Source organism: Dipodomys merriami, unplaced genomic scaffold (assembly GCF_024711535.1).
Source record: "Dipodomys merriami isolate MVZ:Mamm:240054 unplaced genomic scaffold, mDipMer1.0.p SCAF_4, whole genome shotgun sequence".
NCBI classification, from domain to species: Eukaryota; Metazoa; Chordata; class Mammalia; order Rodentia; family Heteromyidae; genus Dipodomys; species Dipodomys merriami.
Genome location: NW_027205603.1, coordinates 77,593,866 through 77,621,465, shown reverse-complemented (window position 1 = coordinate 77,621,465; position 27,600 = coordinate 77,593,866). Strand labels below are relative to the sequence as shown.

Here is a 27,600-nt window from a genome sequence, read left to right as displayed (position 1 = left end):
CTATTACTAGGGGGCAGGCTCCAGGAAAATCGCGACACAAAGAAGTCTGAGTAGGAAATGAGGCTGTAGTTGAAGGAAGGAACTCTGTTCTGATAGGCTGGATATTCTTGAGTCCAAATCCATATATTCAAAGCATGTTTTTACTAACCAAATGCCACTTAGTTTTACTTTTTTAAACATTTAAAAAGATATACTTTTTCTCCCCACAATCAATCTAAAGAAAATTCCCCTTGCAAACCTGGATGTATTTTAGAAAATGGAAGAGCAATGAATTAACTGATTCATCAAATCAGATTTTTAATTTATATAATCATTCACGAATAGCATACCCTACATGTCTACAGATACACATCTATGTTACATGTCTGAGGGAGTGAATGAATACAGATGGATGGAGATGATAGGAAAAAATAAAAACTGAGGGAGGCTAGGCGGGGCTCCTGGCTTGTCTGGCAACCTTGTGGTACAAGTTAGCCTGAGTGGTACTGGTCAGGCTTATCAAACTCAAGTGAATAAAACTGTCCATCACCAGATGGTTTGACTTTCATTTAGAACAATCCCTTCAATCTGGAATGTGAGCAGCTATAACACACAGTTCAAGGAGCTAAATGTTATTTTAGATGAAACCAAGCCTTTGTTATTTGATTCTGCCCAAGTTGAAAGGTTTCCTAGGTTCTAGCTGACTCCCAAGGGCATGTTACAGATACACTGAGTAAAACAGCGGTGCCATGGGCTGACCTTTCCCAGCACTTGTGTCACCTGACCTAATGTTAATGCTGTCTGGCTGAAATTCTTTTTCTGGTCTTACTAACTTAGAATTATGGTTCATAATAATTAGTATGTAAAATAAAGCTCATAGTTTCATAGAGCATTTCCCACTGCATTCCCTCACATTGATTGTGTGTGCATGTATATGTATGTAAAAATCAAACTGTCTGCTTTATTCCATTTCAGGGGACTTATTGAAACACTAGTTCAATACTATTGAAACCAAGCTTTCCTAATCTGACAGAGAGAAAAACCTATTCTCCTCTAAACCTGACCCTTGGTATCTTTTCCTCCTTGTGCTATGAGAAACATCTCCAGACACTTTAAAGGGAAAAAGGAGGAAGCCACACTAGATCAAGGATAACAATGAGACAATGATCATGGCAGGTCCATTTGAGTCATCCGAGGCCTCAGGCTCTCTGTGGGATAAAGCTCTCTCTTCAGACCAGCACATAACAGGCAGATCCCAACGTGTGAGCTCAGTGTGTGTGTGTGTGTGTGTGTGTGTGTGTGTGTGTGGAATGTGCCCTGGAGTTGCTCTTTTGATGTAAGTGGGCAGATTGGACAGCTCATCCTGACAACATGCTTAGAAATGGAGCGTGTTTATCCTAGAGGAAAATGGGTTCCTGAAGGCTATAGGCAAGAAGGAAGTCTAATTCTCTCAAAACCTCATTAAGACTCAGCTCATCTATAACAAAGAGCAAAGTCTCCAAATTCTCATTTAGTCTCAAATTATTTTTTCCAATTAACTACAACCTTTTGTCAAGAAGTATGTTTTTCCTCCCCCAGTGTCATTTTCAGTACACACACACACACACACACACACACACACACACACACACACACACACACACACACACACACAATACCTTACAGCAGAGTATCTTGAATTTTTTTTATAATAATTTTCTTTGACTAGGATTGAAGGAGACGAGTCATGTCAGAAAAGGGGACAGTCATACAGAATGGCTCATTATGTGTGTCTTAGTTCATGTTAAGAGGCCAGTGAAATAATTAAGGACTTTGGATTCAAACAAAACGAAATCCTTATGTGGAATAATAATGGTAGAAATGTTTGTCAAGCCTCTCTTCCGCCTTTGTCCTAAACCAATGTTCAGCCTCCTTGTAGAGAACAGGACTTGGGATGGAACTTTGCAGCTGGCTTGAGCGCCTCAAGGTGGAACTTTCACACAGTTCAGGGTAGCAGGTAGGAGGCTGAGGAGGAGACTTCACTTGGAAATTGGTCAGCTTTTCATCACCTTAATGAAATACCTCAGTTAATTAACGTATAGAGAGGCAATGTTTATTTTAGCTAACTATATAAGAGGCTCTGGTCCACCATCAGCCCAACACTGCTTTGGCCCTCTGGAGAATGTACAGGATGACAAGACCACATACTCAATGGCCTAAGGTCTTCCCACTAGACCCCCCTCTTAAAGGTCCCACTACCTCCTAAAAGTATCACTGTGGATACCATGTCTTCAATACATGGATCTTTGGGGAAAATTCAACATCCTAAGTATATCAGGGCACTAGTTGAGCTCTCTGTGAGTACCTTATTATCGTTTAGCTGTGAGGAGACTCCCTTTGATAAGCTTATTTTACTGTTTAATACTGTGAAATGAGGTGATAGCCAATCAGTCTTTATAAACACTGTCAATTCAGACTGGGTACCTGTGGCTTTCACTTATAATGCTAGTTACTCCGGAGGCTGAGATCTGAGGCTAATGACAACTCTGGCAGACAAATCTCTTGACATGAGTATCAATAGATAATCAGAAAAAAAAAAAAAAAACCGTAAGTGGAGGTATGGCTCAAGTAGTAGAATGCCAGCCTTGAGTGAAAAAGCTAAAAGAGTACAAGGCTTTGAGTTCATGCACACACACACACACACACACACACACACACACACACACACACACACACACACACACACACACACACACACAATTTATTAATTCAGACTTGGATATAAATTAATCAGCTTCAGTGTTGGGTGACCCACTATAACTATCCCGATTAATTCCAGAAAGCTGTGGAAGCTGAACTTTAGTCATGTAACATTTGATTATGGTTTATGTTTAAGATGGAATGTTGTAATATAGCCCAAGAGAGATGGTGTGTTGCAATGTAGCCCAAGATGGCCTGGGATTTACTTCGTAGCCCAGGGTGGCTTCAAACTTGCTATCTTCCTGCCTCTGTCTCCCAAGTATTATGATTACAGGAATATACCACCATCACAGCTAGACATCTACTAGTAATTAGTACATCTCTTGTGGATGGAAGTGTTCAAACTATCATCTCTGCTGCCACATAAGCAGTGACAGGATTGTGGCTACTATGATGGGAATATCCTCATCCTTTAATCGACCCTACCCCACAGATATTCCCCTACTCCACCACCCTGTCCTTTAACCCAAATCTGTTTCAGTTATTGTGTCCAGAGTTAGTCTACTGAGGGCTGGTGAAGTCCTACTTAAAGACCCCTTTCTCCAAAATAAGAGAAAAAAATGAATTAAAAGTGTACCTATAGGTAAAACTGAACTTGATTGACCAGAAGCCTCTCTGGTTCCCAACAGATACTGAAAGGCAATTTTCTAGTTCTTTTAAAAGACAGATATGGCAGTCTGCCATTAAAATATAATTTTTGGCAGGTGACTATTTGCTGTAACTCGACCTCTCCATTATCTTCAGATGTTATATCCCTAGGGGAAAAGTTGAGACAAAAAAATTTATAGTAACGTTTCTGTTTATGCTTCTTGGAAATCTAGTGCCCTTTCCTGAGAAATACAATCTTTTAAAGTAAAAATGATTCCTCTATTTCATCTCTGTAAACACAATGGAAGCACTTCTGTGGAATATAAATATTTGCAAACTCTTTGGGTAAACACACTTAACCAAACACCTGGTAAGTGTAAAGCAGTTTATTAATGACTCACAAAACCTTCAAGTTGGGAAATACCATTATGCCATTATGATCAGTCATTTGGCAGATAGTCAAGCCTGGCAGCAATTGTTTAATACCTTTTAACCTCGAAAGATTCTGATTTGCTGCAAGTCTGTAAGATTTCAACAGAGTTCCGCCCCCCTGACCATGCACCAAATTGCTCAATTGCCTTCCATAAAGATGTTTAGTATTCTGGCAAATTTGAAGTAATAGAAAAATGCTGGTAAGCAGCATTATAAAATGTGTATTCTAGCTGGGCACCAGTGGCTTATGCCTAATCCTAGCTATTCAGGAGGCTGAGATCTGAGGATCAAGGTTCAAAGGTAGCCCGGGTAGTAAAGTCTGTGAGACTCTTACTGAACCACCAGAAAACCAGAAGTGGCACTGTAGCTCAAGTGGTAGAGAGATCACCTTGAGCTGAAGAGCTGAGGGACAACGCCCAGGCTCAGAGTTCAAGCCCCACAACCATAAAATAAAAAAAATATTTAAAATGTGTATTTTGTCTAAGACTTGTTTCATCATCTATGGCTCATTCTTTGTTGTTGTTGTTTTTTTTGTCAGTCGTGGGGCTTGAACTCTGGGCCTAGGTGCTGTCCCTGGGCTCTTCAACTCAAGGCAAGCGCTGTACCACTTGAGTTACAGCGCTACTTCCTCTGTTTTCTTTGTTTATTAGTTGAACACTTACTATGTGCATGATATTGTGCTAAATCCTGTCAGGCTGGGGATGAGAAGTAAGCAGTAGTAGACATGAAAGCTGCTTTTATATATTATAGATGTAGGGAGATATGAAGTACAAATGTAAGTTAATAGCATCTAAAAGCAGTCTAGAAGCTAATGGTAAAGACTATCAAACAAGAAAAAATTCTACAGAAATCTACACATAAGGACATTATAAGATGAAGTGGCAGCGTTTGAGTCTAGGATTATAGAGTTTATCTAAGTTACTATTAAGAGTAGTAGACCAGTCATGGTGGTACACATCCTATAGTCCCAGTTACTCAGGAAGTGAAGTGGAGGTAGAAGAAAAAACATGAGACTATACTTGAAAAATTTAAAAAAATTATAAACCTAAAAGGCCAGAGAATTGAAGTATAGCTTAAGTGGTAGTGTGCTTGGTTGGCAGCCCCAAGTTCAATTCCCAGTACCACCACAAGGAAGGAAGGAAGGCAGGAAGGCAGGAAGGCAGGAAGGCAGGAAGGCAGGAAGGAAGGAAGAAAGAAAGAAAGAAAGAAAGAAAGAAAGAAAGAAAGAAAGAAAGAAAGAAAGAAAGAAGGAAAGGAAAGAAGGGAGGTAAGAAAGAATGGCATGTAGGATTGAAAGAAAAGGACACCAAAAGACAACCATAGTATTAAATAGTCCCTTGTTCCCAGCCCCATGACCAGGTACCATTACTACTTCCTGGGAATGATTCTCTTGTGTTTCTTGGCTTTAGCCCAGGTGAAGGTAAATATATTTCTCTCTACAAAGTTACCATCTAATATTTTGACTTTTGTTTGCATATGTAGACTTTGTTGAATTATATTCTTTTTTTTAAAAATAATCCTAAACTCTAAAAATCTTCCTAGCTCACTGGACATGTAGAAGCAGCCCACGCCTAAATTTGACCCACAGGTTGTAGTTTACCAATTCTACCATTCTAGTCATTATTTCCCTTGTCCACAGCTTGCTTACAGTCGATCAGTAGTCTTGGAATGATTCTAACTCACTGAATTTTTTTAGTGCAAGGCCTTCTTTTGTACTATGTCTGTTTCTTTTAGTCTAAACAGCCAATATGTTCTGTCAAAATTCTCTTTAAAGTGTTGTGTTTCCAAGAAATTGCACTGGAATTTAGTCTGCAGAGTCACTTGAATAAAATCTTCGAAATATTCCTTTTGGGGGGAGGGTGATGGGTACCAGTGTTTGGATTCCTGGCCTTGTGCTTGTTTGGCTTGCTCAACATCCTACCATTTGAGTCATGCTGCTAGCCTGGCAATATGCTGGTTATTTTGGAGATGGAGTCTCTCAGACTTTTCTGCCCAGGCTGACTTCAAACCTCAGTCCTCTCAGCCTCCTGAATAGCTAGGATTACACGTGTGAGCACCACCCAGTTGTAGATGCCTTTCATGATTACTATGGAATATCTCCCAAACCCCTATGTAAAAAGAAACAAAAACTGTAGGGTACAGTCTAAGATTTCTGTGTTGTGGTGTTTTATTTATTTGTATAAAACAATGACTTATGAGATTCCATCTCAAATCCTTTGAGGTATAATTTAATGTGAGAGCACATCTTCTTCAGAATATTCTAGATTTGATATGTGTGCCATGATGCCTTTCCTACTTTGATAACATTCTACTGGGTGACACTGGAGTTGAGAAATAATTCTGTTTCTGAACTAGGCAAATATTGACTCTTATTTTACATAAATTCTTCTTGAAAACTGAAAGTTTTCTAACTCACCTATCTCATCCTTCTGGAAAACTTCTTAACCATATTCTCCAATTCATATGTATATCTTAAGTATATCCACAATTTCACACATAACTTTTTCAAACATTTCCATACTAAACGATCAGGTCTCCTTTCCCCCAGCTTCTGATCATCTTTTCTTCACTTTCTAATAACATTTTGTTGTTGTTACTAAAAACCATTTGGACATCCTTCCTTCCTTTGTCCATACCCAGTCTTAAAGTCAATGCTGTTTATTTTGTTGTTGTAATTATATTAGTTCTTTCCTTCTTGTGACAAATTCTGTTTAAGGTTTCAATTACCATATAACAAACAAACTCACAATGAAGTGAAATATCTTAAGACATTTTATAGATAAGGAATTTTTCTTCCAGATGATTGTTCTATACCTGATAATATTATTTGAGGTTATTTCCTGGTATTCACCTCACAAATAGTCTGTACAAAGATCCAACATGGCTTCATTTATATGTATACCTTAAAAAAGCTGGCCCAGTAAAATCTTCCATATGGGTGTGACCTCTCCTACATGACTGTTTTAAAGTAACTGAACTTCCTTAAATAGCAGCTAGCTTCTTCCATTGCACAGAAAGCACCCCAAAAGTACCAGGAACATAGTGAATGGCTTTTAATGGACAACAACATTTTAGTTAGTTGAAAGAGACACAGACCCACCCAGATTCCAGTGGAGCGACATAATCCACTACCTCTCAGTAAAAACAATGTCAGAATCATCATGCCCATGTTTGAAAGCCACCGAAAACTTCATAAATACGCATGATATTCCATAGGAGAAATTTCTCATTCATAGCCCTGGTAGAAATATTTCAACTGGAGCTTACACTGTCCTTTATATTCAGTCAGACATAGCACAACTTTTCTAACCTTCATTTCCCAAAGTGTCTTTCATGCATTTCCAATTTATTTTCTATTACACACCCCAATGAATAAACACTTTCAAACATGTATCCCCAATATGTGTAAATACACTACGATATACACTCAAACAACCTCATGATTATGCTCATTATAAGACATACTTCCAAACAGAAAATAAAAAATGGATCGAATAGAGACAACTATAAAAAGTGCTTAAATGTGCGAATTGTAATATATTCAGAATATATTATCATTATCTAGTATTTCAAGGGAAAAGATATACTTTAAGATAACATGCAGATTTAACAGCAGTGAATGTAAATGCATATTTAAATTTGCCTTCCTCGATAATTTTGAATTCAGAGACCATCTTCCTGCCAAAATGGCACATTATTGATGCTTTGCCTCATAATACAGCTAATTAAATGTTTTTCTTTAGAGTGAAAAGTGCCAGCATAACCATTTTATTGGCTTTCAAGAATCATTTTAACTTTCTGTTCTACTCTGTGGTGAACCAGTTTAGTTAATATTAGAGATAAGAATTTATAAAAACTATTTAACAGGTCTGGGAAGGTTGCTCAATGGTAGAATGCTTGCCTTGCATGCATGAGGCCCTGGGTTCAATTCCTCAGCACCACATAAGCAGAAAAAGCCAGAAGTGGCACTGTAGCTCAAGTGGTAGTGTTAGCCTTAAGCTGAAGAGCTGAGGGACAGTGCCCAGGCCCAGAGTTCAGGCCCCATGACCAAAAAAACACAAAAAAAAACCTATTTAATAGTCACAATGCAAGCAGCCTTTTCCCATGTGGCTACCAGGAGCTAATGAGTATGGCAACACTACCATCTCCTAAAGCCTGGCCATCCCTGCCTTTCTCTTTCTCTCTTGGGGATGTTTCTATTTTAATTGTGTGTATGTGTGTGTGTGCATGTATGTGTGTGTGTGTGCACGTGCGCACTCACACGTGTGCCTGTGTGTACGCTGCTTCTGTGGCTTGAACACATGGCCCCTACTCCAGTCTGGCAATGGAGTCTCACAGACTTTTCTACCAAAAACTGGCTTCTAACTGTGATCCTCAGGTCTCAGCCTCCTAAGTTGCTAGAATTACATACAAAAGCCACTAGTATTGGAATATTTAAGATTCACCAACCTTCCAACTAGTAGATGCTTTTGTTTTAAATGAAAAATAAATATAAACACAGTTTCCTTGAAATTTCTAGTGAGTCATCTAACAACTCCCCCAACGGTACAAATATGCACATAGTGAAGGCAACTGACAGAGAAGCCGCACAACACCTTCTATTGACTTTTTAAAATAACACACAAAGTAGGCCGTCTGTATTGAATGAACAATTAAATGATCTGTAGCAACAAAAATCTTAGTCTTAACCACTCATCTCAGTGATCTACTCAAAACATTATGGAAGGTGAAGACGGAGCCCACTGGTTTGAAAACTTGACTTTCTGCATTAGTGATGATGAACAATTCTTTTCTCCCCTTTGTGATTTCATCTTCATATCTTGGGCTTTACATTTCATAACAGCCTCATAAGTAATTTAATTTTCTTCAAGTTAGTTAAGTTAAGTTAGCAATATTAATATATTTTTTGTTCTTTTTAATGGGAGACCTAAGGCAAAATGAGCTAGAACATCTTGCTTAAAATCACACAGAGACTCAGTAACCGTTCTGGGATCAAATTTTAAAAGTTCTAATACTGAGGCTTACTTATGTTTTTTGAGCTGCTATGGCTTTTGATCTTTGCTTTAAAATAAAAGAATTCTTGGTGATTGAATAAGTAGACTTTCTTTTAAACTAGCAAATAATGAGCTTTTAACACTGAACACAATTAGCACAGCATATTTAGTACAAATGTTACTATTTCATGGAAGAAGTTACTAGAAAAGAGCTTACTAAGTTGGAAAAACTAAGTTGGCAAACTACTTTAGAGCTTCAGAAATTAAGTTTAAGAAAATGAAAAGATGACTTCTTGGTCTTCCTCTGTCCCAAAGCAGAAACTGTTGTTTGGCATTCAGTAGGACTTCTCTTCTGCCAGCCCCTCAGAGTTCTTTGAAAGGTAGATTATAACACTTTGGCAATGATGGTATGTATGGATTGTATAAGAAAGTTGGTGATTGGAAATAGCAGTGATGCTGAGTTGAGAAGAGACTACAGGAAGAATGTCTGGTCAGTGTGAGGGTTCAGGTAAGGACGGAGTAAATACGCCAGTAAATATGGCAACTGACATCTTCTCAAGCCTAACCATCCATATCTATTTTTAATTGTGTGTGTGTGTGTGTGTGTGTGTGTGTGTGTGTGTGTGTGTGTGTGTTGTAGACAACAGTCCACACACTGGTATAGATTCTGGGTACACCAAGGACTGAGAATCAATGCAAGGATTGAAAAGTCAGGTAAGCTTAGATGTTTTGCATCAGAGATTTAAAAAAAAGACACTGGATTTGAGGAAGCTACCAAATGAGGGTAGTATTAAAATATGAAAGTGTGTTTTGAGGAGTTTCATAGGGGAAAGGGAATATAAGAAACGTGTAGCTGGGCACCAGTGGCTCCTGCCTAGCTACTCAGGAGGATGAGATCAAGGATCATGGTTTGAAGCCAGCCCAGGCAGGGAAGTCCAGGAGACTTTTATCTCCAGTTAACCACCAGAAAATCAGAAGGAGCTGTGGCTCAAAGTTGTAGAGCACTACCTTGAGTGAAATAGCTCAGGGACAGTGCCCAGACCCTGAGTTCAAGCTTTATGACTGACAACAACAACAACAGAAAAATGAAAGAGAGAGAGAGAGAGAGAGAGAGAGAGAGAGAGAGAGAGAGAGAGAGAGAGAGAGAGAGAGAGAGAGAGAGAGAGAGGAGGAAGGAAGGAAGGAAGGAAGGAAGGGGAAGGAAGGAAGGAAGGAAGGAAGGAAGGAAGGAGAGAGAGCGGGAGAGAGAAAGATAAAGAAAAAGAGAAAGAAAGAGTGAGATAGAAAGGAAGGGTGAGAAAAAGAAAGGAAGGAAGAGAAAGAAGAAAAAAAAGAAAGTTGAGTGTGAATGAGGTTAAAGAGCAGGATTAATTGAAATGGGAGAACAGCTGGACACATGAAAGGTGGTAATGAAGTTCAAACTTTGGGAACTCAGATCATTCCCAGTGATAACAATGTCCTGAATATAGCTGAGAAGTAGAACAATAGGAAGATAACAGTTACAAAGTGAGATTTGAAATAAGTGCATTCTTTGCAGGGTATGGATGCCTAGGGAGAAGGAAAAAGATGGACAAAGGGCAAGTATAAAAGGAGGGTGATGGGAAACACCCCAAAGGAGAGTGACTTGTGAGACAGAGTAATCATAATTTTCCTCTCTATCCTTCCAGTGGTATTTGTATGGAAGAAAGTTCTAGTTGATTATTGAAAATTAAATTTTAGAAGTGAAGTTATTTATCTACATTATCCTTCCTAACTTAATGAATGCAAAATACATGCTTGTCCCTTCGTTTTTTTCCTTGTTTGTTTGACCAATTTGTGGTTCATTTTCTGTAAGAATGCAGTAGCATGGCCAGAATCAAACAAAGAGAAAATAACACATGTTGGCAAAGATATGGAGAAACTGAATTCTGTGCACTGTTGATGAGAATGTAAAATGGCGCAGCTACTATACTAGGTAGGAAGTTATATGGAGCTTCTTTTTTTCTCAAGAAAGTATAATTAATCACATGATCCAGCAATTTCATTACTCAGTACCTATCCATAAGAAATAAAGCAAGAGTTTGAAGGCATATTTCCACATGCATATTTATTGCAGAATTGCAATAGCCAAGAGATAGAAGCAACTCAAATGTCTGTTGAAAGTTGACTAGATCAAGAAAATATGAAACTCTCTGTATATGCATCGATAAATGTCCAGAATTAAAAAAAAAACAGGAAATCGTATCGTATACCACAACGTGGATGAAACTTGAGGACTGAGGACTTGTTTGTGTCTAATAAGCCAGTCTCTCTCTCTCTCTCTCTCTCTCTCTCTCTCTCTCTCTCTCTCTCTCTCTCTCTCTCTCTCTCTCTCTCTCTCTCTCTCTCTCTCTCTCTCTCTCTCTCTCCCTCACACACACACACACACACACACACACACACACACACACACACGCACAAAACAAGTAGTACATTGCATGATTCTTGTCTGGGATGTTATATAGAGTCAAATTCATTAAATAAACAAGTATAATCGTGATTGCCAGAAAGAAGGCAAAGGCATAGAGAGTTATAATTTGGTGGGCACAGTTACAATTCTATAAGATGAAAACATTTTTGTTACGCACAAAAAATGTGAATATAGTAATGCTACTAAATTGTACACTTCAAAACAGTGAAGATAGTAAATTGTATATATTTTGATATAAGTACAAAAGCAAGTCATAGTGTTTATCTTAACCTAATTTCCTCATAAGAAATGTAGGAGGCACACATTTGAACGAAGGCCTGCATATTTCTCTTGTTTAAGCTTCTTCTTTTTTATAGTCAGAAGAAAATAAACTGGATACTAGATTTCGTGCAATCAAGGTTGTGTAGTTAAACCGACATTTCTCAACCGCTCCATGTCATTGAACCTTCTTGTATTGCTCTATGGAAACTGTTTTTAATGGCTGACTATAGAGAGAAATAAAAAAGAAATCAACAATATTTGCTTTGTTATCTGCACATATGATTTCTATCTACTGATAATATTTATCTATGGAAAATGTTATCTCCATCTAGGCTTTCTGTATAGTTTGAGAAAAGAACATAATAAAGTCTGTGAGCTCATTAGTGGCAAAGATCCAAAAGCATTTCAAACATGTTTTTTCCATACTTTGCAATTTTAGGATAAAATAGTTTGTCTTTCCTTCAGTTTTTCCTTTCTCCTTTATTTTCCTCTCTTTCTTTTTCTTATCCCTGGTTTAACTCAGCTCAGTAAATTTTTACATGGATCAAGACAGAAAGTTTCTGGAACCCCAGAAAAACCTTGTGCTTTTTCACAATCTATGACCTCAGAATTAACCACTATTCTAACTTTTGCCACAGTAGATTAATTTTATTATTTATTTATTTATTTATTTCATGCCTGGCTTTTCTCACTCAGTAATATCTCTGAAGGATTTATCCATATTGTTGAGCATAACTATACTATTTTTTCCACTGCTGAACAATATTTTGTTGTGTGAATAAAGACAGCTTATTTGAAATTCAAATTTCATGTTTATAAATAAAGTGCTATTCTCTGAAAAAATTAAGGAAAACTGCTGTCATATATGTGTGTGAATAGAGAGCTAGATAGATATAGATTTGGATATAGATATAGATATAGATATAGCTACCTTAATAAGTACCTCAGAGTTTACAGAGATCATTCCCATTCAGCTTTTGACCAGCAGTGTGTGATAGTTCATGTTCCTCCATATCTTGCCCACATTTGGTATCGTTGGTGTTTTTTACATTAGCCTTTATGGTGAATTTGCAAGAACAGTGTTTTCATGAATTAAGAAAGACAATTGAACTGGGCATTGGTGAGTCATGCCTATAATCCTAGCTACTCAGGAGGCTGAGATCTGAGGATCGCAGTTCAAAGCCAGCCCAGAGAAGGAAAGTCCATTAATTAACCACCAGAAAATTGAAAGTGACTCTGTGGCTCAAGTGGTAGAGCACTAGCCTTGAGCTGAAGAGCTGAGGGAAAGCATTCAGACCCAAAATTCAAGCCCCATGACTGACAGAAGAAAAAAAAATGACAATTGAAAGAAGAATGAACATACAGGTCTCAGGAGTAGGCAATGGTGAGCTAATATTTCTCTATTATGCCTGTAATTCTATCTACTTAGTAGGCTGAGATCTGAGGATCACAGATTGAAGTAGGTTTGATGAGCTATAATTTCTCTATCATTATCACCCAGTGACTTCACCCTAAATCAGTTGAGTGAGAATCCCAGTCTATGAACCTTTGATAACATTTTTTTTGGATTATTGATGCTTGTGTAGACACTACAACTTAAATTTTTGTGTAGCAGAAACCTTAATTGGCAATGAAGAAAATCGAGTTAAATGTGTGGTGACTATATTCTCAACCTAGCAATGAGACATAGCATTGGGACTCTTACAGACATCCTATCCTTCATATCTTATGTTCTTACACACAGGTTTTCAGACTTCTGGATGGAAAAGAGAGAAAATGAGACTCGAAAAGTTTTTGGTTTTTTTCAAGAAGCAGGAACTTTGCAAAATTAGTATAGACACCAATCGATATAGGATACCATGTAGGATATTTTACAAGTGAATCAAACAGATAGACCACAAAACTCAGCCTTTTATTGTTGAAGAACAAGTGCAACTTGTCACAGTGTAAAGATCTGAGAGCATTTTTGTCATCAAGACCCCCATTGTCTTTGAATACAGGTGAGCAGTTCTTCTTTGTAAGAAGACTTTGCTGTTGTTTCTTGACCTTCTAGAGCTTTCCCTCCTTCTTATTTCTCTATGATACTTCATTGTACTGTATCATAAGAGACTGTCAAGTCCCAATCTTTAATGTTGATCCTTTAAGTACATTTTCTCCAAATATTCACAATTGGTTTTAAGAAACTCTTTTGGAGCTGGGGGCTGACAGCTCATGCCTGTAATCCTAGCTGAGATTCTGAGGACTGTGGTTTGAAACCAACGTAAGGGAGGAAATTCTATGAAACTCTCATCTCCAATTCACTACCAAAAACCCAGAAGTAGATCTGTGGCTCAAATTGTAAAACACGAACTTTGAGTGAAAAAGTTAAGGGGCAGTACGCAGACCCTGAGTTCAAGCCCCAGTACCAGTATAAAGAGAGAGAGACAGAGACAAAGAGAGACAGAGGCAGAGAGAGAGGAGAGAGAAAAATAATTTTAGTTGTTGGTTGGTTTTTCTTTTTTGTCTTTTTCTTAATAATGGAGTTCATACTAGAATCCTTTTCTGTAACAGATACGAACTATATATGAGCCATTTCATGAAATCCTCATTCTTTTGATACTGTTATATAAATGCCATTATTCTTCTTTCATTTTGGGTATTTTTTTAACAGATGTAGACTGAGGACAAAAGAACTTAACATATTGTCCAAATATACCAAGTTAATATGTGAATCTCAAGAGGTATTTATTATACCGGAACTTCTCCTTATTGTGCCATACAGCCTCTCAAGTTAATAATCATATATATATATATATATATACATATATATATAATATATTCTCCATTTCCAGTCAGAATTCTAGCCCAATTTGCTCAACAAGTTAGGGCACATTTTTTCCTTGCTCTTTGTTGGCAGTGTGGTGTGAAGATGCAGCATTCCCTGCCTAGACCACAGCCAGTGTTAGTGTTTATGTGGACAAATGTGATTAATCACAAGGGAAGCTTAGTACCCAACTCACAGTGCAGGCTTGGGGTGGGCAGACTCTCCGTAGGCATTCCGGATACATTTCAGAGATTACTCACTAGCAGTTTTTACCTGATTTCTGTATATTCCATTTAGTAGGCTTCTCTATCATAAGTGGCTTGCAGCAATTGGGTACTAGTATCAGATTATTTTTTCTTATGATGGAAAGCAATAAAATATCAACAAGATCATGATGCCTTTATCCAAGACTTGTGTTTTTAAAGGTCACATGGTGAAATCTGAAGATAACAATTTTTTTGATAACTCTGCTCTGCTTATCTTGGTAAATGCCAATATCTCTTATTTTTATGGTCTTCTTTTTTTTTTCAGCACATTATCCCATACCTCCTTCCTCTCCTCTCCTCAAATACCTCTCTCTGTCTCTCCCTACCTTCCTCCCCCCCCTCTCTCTCTCACACACACACACACACACACATATACACTTAGTAGAACTACTACTCATTGCTCCTTGCTAGAGGAGAAACAGAGCTAGAGATTTCTAGGATGAAATGACATTCCATAGATGAAAGGTTAGGATTTTTACAGACACAGTAACATCCACCAACCTTTGACCCCTGTGGCTTTTCTGTTGCTCACAGTCCTTTGTAAGTCCCATGCCTGGATCTTTTGACCCTCTAGCTTTTCTGACTCTCACAGTTCCCTTTTTATGTCCCAGTTCCTGGATCCTTTGCCAGGGTTCATATTATACATGATTTGAATCATTATCTAGAAAACTTTCAGATACATTTCTGCCTCCTTGATGTTTCAGTGCAATTTTTTCCATTTGCTTCTCCTCTACATCTTACATATTTCTCTGTGATATTTTGGTCTATAAGGACTTGTGCCTTTGATTGAGGGCTCTGACTCTTTAAATGTGCTTTTTTAGTTTCCCTACTTTATCAGAAAATTATAGGTACTTCCAGTAGCATATTAAATCTTGGTGTCAAATGCATGAGCCTTCTTTGATAGATGACCTAATGAGCCTTTCTATCTCTAATCTCAATGACTTTGTGATACTGAATTATTTCTTTTCATAGCTGTGGCATTTTCTTCTCTAACTTCCCTGGGTTGCATAGGTTTTCACAATTAAATGTGGTGGATTTTTTTTAGACACTGTTGACTTTAAATGTAGGCCTTTTATTTTAGAAAGACAAGGAAATGGAGTTTTATAAATCAGAATATTGACCTTCAAATATAACTAATAAGAAAGAAATAAAGAAAATGTAAATCATATTCAAGAAAGGCTCACTTTCATGTTACAAATGAAAAATCATGTGGATACCTTTATGAGCGATGAAAAGATACTCTGAAAATAAAATCTCAAGGTTAAATGCAGAGACACATATAGTAAACATTTGAGCAATATCAATATCTTCAAAAGATATAAGTCAGTGTGTGTGTGTGTGTATGAATTCTGTGTGTTGTGGAAGCAGATAATATTATGTAGTTTATTTAAAAGATGTTTTCTCAGGTCACATGTAGTGGCACATTCCTATAATCTCAGCACTTGGAAGATTGAGACAGGAAGATTGTGAGTTCAAAGCCAGCCTGGACTACATAATGATGGTTTGTCTCAAAAACAAACAATTTTCAAATTAAAAAAAATTTAACTGGGTGCCGGTTGCCCAAGCCTGCAATCCTAGTTACTCAGGAAGCTGAGTTCTGAGGATTGCTGTTCAAAGCCAGCCCAGGCAGAAAAGTTGATGAGATTTTTATCTCCAAAAGATTATAAGTACTTCCAGTGGCATATAAATCTTGGTGTCAAATGCATGTGCCTTCTTTGATAGCAAAAAGCTGGAAGTGGAGTGGTGGTCCAAGTGGTAAAGCAACAGCCTGAGCAAAAATATTCAGGGAGAGTGCCCAGGCCCTAGTTCAAGCCCCAAGACCAGTGTGCACACACATACATGCATACACACACAAATACACACACACGTATTTTAAAATGATGAATTCTCATAGATTTCTTACATAGCCTCATGAGGTTTTAGTGGTTTTGTATTTTCAATAATGCCCCGAAATGTGACAATCCAATGCAGAAATATATAGGATCTAAGGAGAAAGAAAAGATTAGAGAAAGAACAAAATCAGGATGGCTATTGACTTACTGTGGAAAGAAATCTGAAAAAAATAGTATAAATTCAAATTTTCAGCTCTGTCTAGTTTTCAGAGTGCTTTATGAAAGAGGAAGAGCTCTGAACATATTCAGTTCAAACACTAACATCCTTTCTGTTAGAAGCAAATTACAAAAATGGTCCAGAGTCCTTCGAGTGAGATGATGTGCCACTGTAAAATCTAACCCGAACCAAAAGAAATTTGATATGCCCTTGGAGATGTAAAGTCATTTCAAAGAGGGGGCCCATCTCTTTTCTCCAGTTTGGGCACATTTCAAAGTTATTCTTCACTGGAGTAGTGAAATTGTAACATTTGACATCTTTATGTAGTCCACTTAATTTAACCAATATAGTCTTCATTGAATCAAAGCTGTTGATAATATGGCAGCGATACATTTGTCAGGTAGAAGATGTTTTCTCAACCTCAGCTCTTTGTTGTGGCTGATCAGTATTCATTGGCACCAGCCCCCTCCTTGGACAGAGGCCGCTCGTGGCTTGTGCCAATATGGTGCAATGTGTGTTGATTTACAGATTTTTGTAGCTGAAGGCGTGTATTCTGCTATGCTCCATTACGCAGCATACAGAGGAAAACATTTCCATTGTGAAAGCAAGCTCATTTCAATTGTTGAGGAAATGTCAGAGAATGATTCTTCATTTCCCTGTGGCTTTGTTGTGTGTGACTTTTATTTATTTACTATCCAGGTATCTTCTTTTTTTTTTTGGTCGGTCGTGGGTCTTGAACTCTGGACCTGGGCGCTGCCCCTCAGCTCTTCAGCTCAAGGCAAGCGCTCTACCACTTGAGCTACAGCGCCACTTCTGGTTTTCTGGTGGTTTATTGGAGTAAAGATTTTCACTGATTTTCCTGCCCAGGCTGGCTTTGAACTGCGATCCTCAGATCTCAGCTACCTGAGTAGCTAGGATTACAGGCGTGAGCCACCAGCGCCTGGCTATCCAGATATCTTGTAATGGAAACTTACTATACAAACACCTACAATCATGGATCAGTGAGTTATAGTTTGTTTTGTTTATTATGTAAAAAATTGTTCAAAATAATGTTGATTGTGTTATATTAATAAAATCTAAATTGTCTGGCTTCTGCTTGTCATAGGTTTGACCAAAGGCACTAATTGTTTAGGCTAGAAAGCCATTGTCAGGATTCTTAACCTCTCTAGATGTTAGTTGATGAATCTTAAAAATGAGAGGAAAGTAACTGTGTCTACCTGTGAGAAACTGATAGTTAATTCATGTCAACCATGAATTATCTGCCCTCAGCAAAATTGATTATGCATAAATGTTTATATATGTGTGAAAATATATGCATGTGTATGCATATTTATGTATGTATTTGTGATTTATATAGTGTTCAAGTACATAGTGTACTGTGATTATATAGTACTCACAGTGTTCATGGAAAATGAGACACACTTATAAAATCAATAGATGATGTACACAGAATTTTTAGCAGTTTGTCTTACTAATTATACATTTCCAAGGCCACTATTAAAAGTCATTTTCATTTCCTACACACATATCTACTCTCTGTAAAGACAGATGACCTATAAATATGCTAGGTAGTACAATAAAGCCACCTGGTCAGTTTTAACATCACCATGGGCTACATGAAATGTTTGTGTCAGGGAATCTATTAGCACCTCTTCACACCTTAAAATCCTGTAAGAGTAAGACGCTAGCTCAGAGAAGGTGATCTGCCACCCAGAAGCTTATTGGATAGTGTCCTTGTGTGCAGCAATTTTGAGAGAGATGAAAAAGAGTTGTGCAGAGTTGAGGCTAGGATGTGATTATTCAGCACAGCTGGGACTTGGTTGACCCTAAGGGAACTCTGGAGCTAGAATTGCTCTTCCAGGTTGGGCCAGGTTAGGTTAGAGGCTGGATCTAGTCTTTCCCTGCCCATGTCCCCAGTCATTGGATCAGGCTGCTTTTAAGAAGAGGGCAAGGTAGCTCTGAATACAAGCTAATTCCCAGAAGGGCTTGACAGCTGTCAACTGGCTACTCGAACAGTTATAAACGCTTTCATCTGCAAGAAAGCTCAACATGGCATAGCATATAATCTTTCTCACTCAGTAGAATCAGTTATTATTGAGATTTGTGGCCTTATGTAGTTTATAGTATCTGTTTTCAACTTTTCTCAGATCCTTCTCACTCCACTTTTCTCTTTTTTCCCACTGTTCTATCAACCATTTATGGTGTACAATTAACTGTACGTACTTAATAGTATGAAATTTGATGAGTTTTTATCTACGAATGGCCCAGAGAAGCCATTACTAGACTCAAGTTCAGAACATTTCTATCACTTACAGTAGTGCTTCATTTCATTTCCTTTTTAACCCATCTCTCTCCCCGCAAACTTCCTCCCTCAATACCACTGAACTACTTTTGTCAAGTAACATTGTTCACTTTCTAGAATTATACAGAAACGAGATTGATGGCACTCTAATGAGGGCTGGAAATTAAACAACATGGAAAGATTCTCTTCCTTTTCAAATGATTTCTTGTATATGCAGAAAAAGATCAGGCAGCACGGAAGGTAGTGGAGATGAGCTTTGGAATTGAAAAATAGTCATTTGCAATTTCACTGCTTCCTCCTTGTTATGTATGTGATTATCCTGACATTATTTAAATCCTCAAGCCCAATTTTTCCATTTAAAGAATGAGACTAATAATTGAACATACCCAGAAGATTGTCACAAATATGACATTAAAGAAAGAGCAATTGCTGGCAGTTATCCCCAGCACATCATAATTTTCCAATAAATTGTTTACGATGATGGTTTTTATTGTAATAATGAGGTAGCAGAGGTTTATGGATCCATTTCCATGTAAGTCCTTTACCTTTGTCTATTGGGTCAAATGAAAAATACCTTACCTAATAGAACAGCCGTTATTATATGATCTAGACATGACTCTACTCTTCTAATCAACCGCAAATCAGGGTTTCTGTGCTTCACTGACTTGCCATTGCAAGTCTTGCTCTAATAATCTAATATTAGATTCCTCCACATACAATAGATGACCAGGTTCTTGAACTACATGCTTTTTGTTGTTTTGCATTTTTGTTGGGGTACGGGACTGGGGCTTGGACTCAGGGTATGAGTGATATCCTTTAACTTTTTCCCTCAAAGCTGGTGCTCTACCACTTGAGCCACACCTCTACTTTTTTGGTGATTAGTTGGAGGTAGAGCTGCAAAGGCTTTCCTGCTTAGGTTGGCTTCAAACTTTAATCCTCAGCCTCTTGCACAGCTAAAAGTTTAAACATGAGCCACTGGCACCCAGCTTGAACCACACTCTTAACATCTCCTTCTCTCATTTCTTTCCATGTCTCCAGCCACTCCCCAGGAGCCCTTCTCACTATCTACCCACAGTACCCACTTCATACTACAGTTCTTCATTCCATCAGGAATGGGAGCTCTTTGCTCACATTCCATTTCTCCTTGCCCAGGGTGTTTGATGTCAACTCTACGATGGTGACTTCCAAGATAAAATTCCAGACATGGCTTCCTCCTGAAGTTTGAGCCTTTACATTTACATGCCTGCTTTGCCTTTCTATTGAACATCCTATCAACACAGTCAGACCCAATTTCTTCCATGTCCAAACAAGAACTATTGTTCTTTTCCTTCATACTTGCTGACATGATATTTTCCATATCAACAGTTGAAACTTTCATTTATCTCCCAAGTCAGGAACACAAATACTGAATCTTTTACCCAGTTCTTGTGTTTCTACATGCAATTTTCTCCTCTCTGCTTGTCCTATCTGTAATTTTCTAATAGAAACTACCAGGATGTCTTAGCTCATCAAAAGCTAGTTTCCTAATGACTTTACTTCCAAGCATTTTCTAGGTTCTCAACTCTCAGATTACTTTTTATAGGAAACCAGAGAGAAAACGTTGCAATATAAATTTCATCATCATGTTTCTAAGCAAAACTCTACACTGACTTTCCATTACACTAACAGTAAATAGCAAGATCCTTGATCTGCTTCCAAAATGTGATCTTGCCCTGGTCTGCCACCTACCCTCATCTTAAGTCCCTGGCCTCCCCCTTGGTTTCATTGCCTTCATTTGGAGCCCTGTTCTACAATAAATTTACATGCATGTTCCTTCTGCCTCAAAAACAGTCAACCTACTCCTCTCTGTTCTGTCTGATACTTGAGATAGAGGCCTCAGAGTACCTTCTTCAAATTTACTTTTCCCACATATGTTTACATTTCCTACATTCTTTTCACTAAAAGCATTGTATTATTTTTCTGTTGAAATTTTGTAATTATCTGAGTAATTTTTAGTACTTCCATGAAGCTGAAAACACAGGGATTGTATATATTGGATTCAATATAAATGCCCAGGACTTGACCTAATATCAGGCACATAGTAGGACAATAAGTACTTATTAGATGAATGCTGGACTGAAGGCAGGTACCGTTTACCTTATATTAGCAATATAGTTCTAGTCTTTGCTTAGCTACTTATTAGCCATGTAACTTTAGGCAAGTCCCTTTAGAGATTTTTTTTATTCTTACATTGCCATTCATTTATTCATCAAACTTTTATGAACTTGTACCACCTGCTGAGCTCTAGAGTCACTGAGTTAAAGGTAACTTGTGTTCTCTTCAAAAAGAGCCCAGACTTAAATAGAGAAGAAGAGAATGTGAACAAATTCACAATTATACTGTGTATATAACACTATGAAATCTATGCAGGTTTTGTTTAATACTTCATTTGAAATAACCCAAACCAAGTTAGATACCATGTAAGTTTATTAATTTATTATCTAATTTTTGCATAAAAATCTAAATGATTCAATCGTGTACATTTTAAGAAATTGTGTAAGCATTTAGTAAGTTACTTAAGATGACACAGCCAGCATGAGGAGACACCCAGCGTCAAAGCCAATCTTTCTTCTCCAGCCTTTGGTCTCCTTACAAACAAAACAAAAACAGTTAAAATGCATAAATAAAAACAAACATTAAGCCACCATCAGTGACTCACACATGTAATCCTAGCCACTCAGGATGCTGAGATCTGAGGATCACAGCTTGAAGCCAGCTCATGCAGGAAAGTCTATGAGACTGTGAGACTCATCTCTAATTAACCACCGAAAAAGACAGAAGTAGAGCTGTGGCTCAAGTTGTAGAGCACTAGCCTTGAACAGTGCATAGGCCCTAAGTTCAAGTGCCAGGACTCACACAGACATACCTGCACACACATATACACACATATACAAACAGACACACATATACACACACTCTTTTTAAAATAAAAATATAGCCTTGCCCACTTTGGTTTTCTCCAATAATTACATTAAAGTCAATGCTCTACAGCAATATCCTCTCTATAAAGTTCTCAAAGAATTTCAAACCATGGTCCTAAGTAACACATTGTTCACCATGAGTACAAATAGAATATACACTTAATGCACTCTTTTTGTAATTGACCATAAATAGTAATAAAAAGTAAGTTAGAATAAAATACATAGTTGGAAGGAAGTTGTGTATAATTTTCTTTTCTAACTTAGATTTGGTTTTAAAATGCTTAAGTTCAAACCAGTTATGGTAGCTCATACATATAATCCTAATTACTCAAGAGGCTGAGATCTGAGGAGGAAAGTCTGTAAAACTCATCAGGAAACAGAGCAGGAAAATCTGTAAAACTCTCATCTCTAATTATTAGCAAAGAAGTGGAGATGTGGCTCAAGTGGTTGGGTGCCAGCCTGGAGTGAAACACCGCAAGCCAGAGGATAGCACCTAGGCTCTGAGTACTAGTACTAGTACTTCAGTACTAGCATGAAAAATATAAAAAGCATAAGTTCAATGTTACTTTATTCTTCTTGCAATAATTAAACTTTTGTCAGACTTCATTACTCTTATTCATGAGTTTTCTTCGTTTAAATTTTACAAAGTACCATGGGTATATGCTTTGAGAAGTTTCAAGATCAAAATCATGGAAGTTTCTACTTGTAGAACTGATTTGAATCCCTGTCCTGATACTTCTATTTTTTATTTGTTGTTATTTGGGAGGGAGTGTGTTACATTATCACCAAAAATATCATTGTCCTCATCCTTAAAATGGAGATTAAGAATTCATCTCAGGCCAGTGTCATAGATTAATTTGGCACAACGTATGAAAAATGATCCGAACATAGTAGAAGCTTTCCCCTAAAAGTGTGTTCTATATTGGTTTGTCTCCCAATCTATCTAACTTTTAATTTGAGGATGAATCTACCTTTTATTATCATTATGAGAATCAGTTCTTTAAAAGCACACTTATAGATCAGTGATTCACAACCAGGATAGTGTTAACCTTCATTAGACATTTTTGATTAATGAAATTGGAACAAGATTGCCAGATGAAAGGTCAGAGATATTTTCAGAAATACACCCTACAATGGATAGGACAGGCCAGTTTCCTCATGACAAGTAGGTACACAATCCCCAGAGGGGCTATGAAACCCTGTTCTAGAAAGACAATGTTAAGCAGAAAAGCTTGAGTATACTTTAATAGCATGTTTGTGTCTTTTGTGTGTGCTGGGGCTGCCCTTGAGCTTTGTGCTCAGGTTAGCACCCTACCACTGGAGCCACAGCTCCACTTCTAGCTTTTTGGTGGCTAATGGAGATAAGATTCTCACAGATTTTTCTGCCTGGGCTGGCGTCAAACCGTAATCCTCAGATCTCAGCCTCCAGAGTGGCTAGGATTACAGGTGTGAGCCGCCAGCACCCAGAAGAATGAAAGTTTGTCACTTGCAGGAAATAGATAGAGATAGTTATGTTAAGTGAAAGTAATCAATCCCACAAAGACCAAGTAATGCTTGTTTTTTCTCATTTGTAAAAACTATGAAAACCCAAAGGAGAATCCAAAAGCCAAAGGCATCAAAGTTAATCAGGATCTACTATGGATGTGGAAGGAGAAAGGGAAAGATGGAAAGGAGGGGGAATAGGAAAGAGTAAGAGAGGGAGTAACTGTGACCAAGTACATACATGTATAAAAATGTCATATACAAACCCTTACTCTGCTGGTTGCCAGTGGCTCACACCTGTAATCCTAGCTACTCAGGAGGCTGAGATCAGAGGATCGCGGTTCAAAGCCAGCCTGGGCAGGAGAGACCGTGAGACTCCTATCTCCAATAAACCACCAGAAAACCGGAAGTGGCACTGTGGCTCAAGTGGTAGAGCACTAGCCTTGAGCTGAAGAGCTGAGGGACAGCGCCCAGGCCCAGAGTTCAAGCCCCATGACCAACAAAAAAAGAAAAAAGAATGTTCTTTTCTCCTTTTCCTTTTCCATCTTCCTTCCTAGAAAGGTTTTCCATTGTCACTATCTAGATCCCATCCATCCATTTTGGTGCTCCATCTTCCTGTGAGAGTGGGTTACATAGCTGCCTAGGGCCTTGGGTCATCCTGTGCTTTTCCTTGAGAAAACAACAATATTGCTGTTTTATTTAGTCTATGGCAACGAATTCTTGCCAGCACAGATAAGAGAGAAAATGTTGTACAATCCCCATGTATCAAGTGGAGAACCTGTGACCTGAAGAGTGAAATGTGTCAACTGTCATATAGCTAAAAGCTGGATAAGCAGGACTAGACTAGGCCTGGACTGTGAAGTCCAGACAAAAGCCAGATGTCAGTCTCATCAGCTCTGGAACAAGATTATCAGATCACTGCGTGCAATATTAAGGTTTGGCTAGTCTAATGAAAAAGACATGCCTACTCTCTCTAACTCTACTGAAGGTATCTGACACAGGGACAATATTCACTTATTAATTGCAACCACTGATTATTAAATTTTTGAAGCCTAAGGAAAAACAAATTCCTCAATATCAAGAAAAGAAACTCAATGTTGGTTTAAAACATTTCTTTAAGCATTACGGTGGCTATCAGTATTACTTAAAGTAAATACATGTAATAAAAACTACCAGCCTCCCGTGTGCCTGTTCTCTTCAGTATATGAATGCTATGTGTGGCCTGTGGTTGTCTGTTTATGGACATGAGAAGAATATTGAGGAGGAAGACAGTGACATTTACCTGAAGACCTTTTATATGCTCTGTACTAATTAATTGTAAAAGATGCCTAATGCATCTGGTGACTCTTGATTCATAGAGAAACCCAAAATAATGCATACAGATCCTGACAAATAAAAGTAAATGTACCAACAGACTTGTTTTATCTATCAAGGGCAGGAAAGGCCTTTAAGGTCATTTATTTTATCATAAATCTTCAACCTTAGTCTCTGTTAGGTTGGTACTAGACTTCCTTGCTTGAAAAATCTGCTCTAGGTTCAAGAGAAGCAATTTCTGAGTCATCTCAGGGACTGAAACAAAATCCCTATACAAAATGTTTTAGTGTTTTTAAGAGTAATTTTGTTGCTGTTGTTGTTGTTATTGTTAGTTATGGGGCTTGAACTCAGGGCCCAGGCGCTTATCCTGAGCTTTTGTGCTCAAGGTTATCACTCTACCACTTCGAGCCATAGCTCCACTTCTAGTTTTTTGGTGGTTGATTAGACTTTCCTGCCCAGGCTGACTTTGAACAGCGATCCTCAGATCTTAGCTGCCTGAGTAGCTAGGATTATAGGCATGAGCCACCAGCGCCTAACTTTAAAAGTAATTTTTGGAGGGGGTTTGGTAACTCCATGTACTACTAACAACATAAAAATATTTAACCTTTTACTTACTTATGGGGAAAGAGCTAAAAATAACACAGGGCCACAGGTTTTTTTTTTTACTCTATTTGAAAAGCACTGGAATATATTTTCTCTCTGAATTTATATTTCAGGTGGGAATTAATGTTATTCCAATTTCCTCCTATTAACATCATCAGCTCCTGAATAGAGTCAGCTGAAAAAAGCAGATTGTCTAAAACAGTCTTTTTACCCAAGACTGGTAAAAAAATAATAATAAATCAATATGCATTTCCCATAAGTAGGTAAAGTACTTACAGTAACCACAGGGCAAATTTCTATTAACCCTTCTCTCCTTGACCTACGGAAGAGTAAGGAATTGACTGCTAATCACTGAATGTCACTAAGAGCAAAAGAGCAAGCTGGGCACTGGGCTACACTCACAGGTAGGAGTGAAAGTAGATGGATTGGTCTTGGAAGGTTTCACTCATCTTGCCAGGAAATGAGGTATTGGGTTGGCTGACCTCTGAGTCCTTGCTACTAGCTCTGTTATTGGGTGATTCGTAGCTATCTTTAAGAACTCAGGGACATTGGGTTGGAGGTTTAAGAAGATGGACATGCAGTACATCTCCAGGTGATAGTAAACAAAGGGCTTGTTCAGATTAGTCCTTGACTCCCTTTGGTCACAATTGGCTGTTAACTTACAATAGGTTGCACAGAATTCAGTGGCACAGCTTACATCCCGTTCCTACAGTCAGTTAAAGCCCTGAGGATGAGACCGCCCAAAATTCTTTTCCTGTGAAAGCAGAAATTATGAGGAAGGAAAAGGAAGAAAAGTCAAGATATTGAAAGTATGACAATTTTTCAGCCAAATATGGCCCATGATTTGTATGCCTCTTATAACATGGGAAAAGTGGGCAACACTTTTAATTCATTGTTTACATTTAATTTTAGCTTTAAGTAGTTGTACAAAGGAGATGCTACCCTTTCACCATTCTCCCCATCCCTCCAGCCTTACCTCTTCTCTCCATTTTCTTAGTTTTGAAGAAGATGCACTGCATTTTACAACTGAATTTTTTTTTAACCTGAGAAATGTCATAAGCGTCTGGATTTTCAGTTGGTCTTAACTTAAAAGTAGGAAAAGCAGCAACTACCATTCTCTATTCTGGCTGCATTTTTACACAGCCACATGTCTTAAAATTGCCAATTTTAGGAAAGCCACTGTCCAGCCCACTGGAGTCCACCTCATTTCAGTGGTCCCTTAGAGCAAGTTCTCTCCACACCATCTTACCATCCTGACAGCCAGGGCTCTGGGTTCGTGACCTCTGGAGTGATTGGGTAAGCAGGGTAGCCAAGTGCATCAAACAGATAGAAGTGCACAGCCAAATTTAAGGTTTATTCCAGGTACTTTCTAAGGAATAATAATGAAAATGCCAACATTTTCCAATCATTAAGTTAAAAAAAAAAACAAATTACATTCTTACCTATACCACAGGACTACACCACAGGAGATGTTTTTTGAGATCGAGTAAGGGAAGTGACAGTTTAGTGACTCACCAGCTAGGATCTGTTTGTCAAGATTCTCATGGTACATATGATTCAGAGGAGCTCAACTAGCCCCTCCTCTTTTCTCCCATCTACCTTCACCATGCATTGACTTGCATAGCCCAGAAACCCACAGAGTCTCACTTCAGGCAGGGCTATATTGAGGAAATGAAATTATTTTGCCTTTCTCCCTCCTTCTCCTCTCACCTCACATCTCTCTCTTTCATTCTTAGCTCTGCAATCTCTGCTAATTTAATTCTGTAGCATATTCTCTCAACATGGCAGCAAAGAGAGCCATGCACAGCAAGTATAGCATTATTCCTCAGGAGAAAGTCCAAAAAGGAACAACTCCCCCTTAGTAATCGGAACAGTTCAGCAAAGAATTTGTATTTGTTCTATCCAGGACACATGTTCAACAATATTTTAGCAAATATTCAGTGCCAACATTGAGTCAGGCTTGGCTTAAGCACTTGGAAATATCAGGGAAGCCCTGTATTCATACAGCTTTTACAATGATGGTAGAAGGTGATTAGAATATATATATAAAAGCCTGGTGTGGTGGCTCAAGCTTGTAATCCCAACAACTTGGAAGGCAGAGATCAAGGGATCACAGTTGCTCAGGCCAGCCTGGGCCAACAGAAGTTCAGGCAATTTCATCTCAACCAATGGCTGGATGCACTAGTGGATGCCTGATATCCAATTACAGGAGAATCACAATGGCTGAGTGCAGTAGTGGATTCCTGTAATCCCAGTTACACGTGGAACCACAAGTAGGAACACTGCAGTCCAAGTCAAACTGGACATAAAGCAGATAATCAAAGCAAAAAGGTTTCAAGGCATGACTCAAAACGATAGAGTTCCTGCCTATCAAGTGCA

At 38.2% G+C, this 27,600-nt stretch overlaps 1 protein-coding gene and 1 long non-coding RNA gene across 6 annotated transcripts in view; one reads left to right on the top strand and one right to left on the bottom strand.

Moving 5' to 3' along the window:
• Positions 1–27,600, top strand: part of Samd12 (sterile alpha motif domain containing 12) — a 401,118-nt gene that overhangs the window by 190,800 nt on the left and 182,718 nt on the right. The window lies entirely within an intron of this gene.
• Positions 21,385–26,706, bottom strand: LOC138805962 (uncharacterized). The gene is made up of 3 exons (XR_011365688.1): positions 26,664–26,706; positions 25,885–25,975; positions 21,385–21,489 (listed from the first exon to the last, which is right to left on the bottom strand). It is a non-coding gene; the product is annotated as an uncharacterized lncRNA (long non-coding RNA).